Raw genomic sequence first — 1,501 nt, forward strand, 5'->3', positions numbered from 1 at the left:
TTTATGACACCATTTGCAGGTCAACCTTGCATGACCTAACATAACTGGTCAGACAATCAACAACTTAGCCTTCCTATGACCCACAATACCTTGTTACACTGTATTTTGTAGAGTTGCTAAGTGCTGCCAGTTAGCTGTCAGCTTGTCCTTTCCTTTCTTTTTGTGACTGTTTTACTTGCTGCTTTAACATAATTTCCCCCTGAGGGATGAATAAAGTCTATCTATCTATCAATCTATCTATCTATCTATCTATAAACCAACAGTGTGGTCCTTTAAGACTTTGCTCCTAAACACGTTTAACAAGTCAATTCAATTCAACTCAATGAGAAAAGACCACAATTTACAATTTTAAGTGAAACTGAAGGAATAATTCTTAGTCTGAGATAAGAAAAAGTCACAATATGGAACAACAACTATTTCAAATCTCATTCATTCAAGATGAATGGATTCAAGTTCTGGATGAAGATTAAACCAGGTTCAGTTGTGGATTAAAGATATAAGATCTACAACAGTAACAGACAGTGAACTGACCTCAAAGTCTCCAGTCTACAGTGTGGACTCTCCAGAGAACCACACAGCAGCTTCACTCCTGAATCCTGCAGCTTGTTGTTACTCAGGTCCAGGTCTCTCAGTCTAGAGGACTGGGAGCTGAGAACTGAGGACAGAGCTTCACAGCTTCTCTCTGAGAGGTTACAGATGCTCAGTCTAAAGAGGAAACAATGAAGAAAAAGTCAAATAACATTTGTGTTGAAAGGACAATCAAAGGAACAAAACTCTCAGTTTGTTCTGCAGCTCACAGCAAACTAACATTTGAAAACTGGGCCAAACATCAAACACAGATTTGTTGAGTGAAGCAGAAATATCAGCTCTTTATCCACCTGCTAACCAATGAGGAGTTTCTACATTGATGATCATCTTTCATTGGCTCTGATTCAAATCCTTTCTGTTTTATTCTCAACAAGTTGGAGACATGACAGTTAAATATGATACAATCAGTAATAAACAGACATGTACAGTCAAGGCCGTAAGTATTTGGACAGTTAGACATGATATGTTATTTGGTTTCTCAGCACATTCACTTTAAAATACAATAATGGATACTACAGTCAATGACTGCAAAGGATTTTACACTAAATATTAAATCTGATGAGTTTGTTTCACTTCATGTGTATTTGTCCAGTTACTTTTGAACCACTAAAAGGGCTGAATCTCCCACACAGTTCTTTCTATACTGATGTCAACCTGCTCAAATTAAAGCTGAGACTTGGCTCTTTAATGTAGGATCCATTATTTTAATTCAGATTCAATGTGATGAAGCTCAGAGCTCAGAGATGATGATAAGGAATTAAAGAAGAGAGGAATTTATTTTCCCTCCTGCTGAATAAAATAGCAGAGTCTTTATATAATGATGAATAAATCCAACTATCTATACACTTACAGAGCTTTGTTAGAGGCTTTGACAACTGGCAGCAGCTTCAGAAGAGCCTCCTCTGAAGCAGAG

Source organism: Toxotes jaculatrix, chromosome 13 (genome assembly GCF_017976425.1).
Source record: "Toxotes jaculatrix isolate fToxJac2 chromosome 13, fToxJac2.pri, whole genome shotgun sequence".
Taxonomy (NCBI): Eukaryota; Metazoa; Chordata; class Actinopteri; family Toxotidae; genus Toxotes; species Toxotes jaculatrix.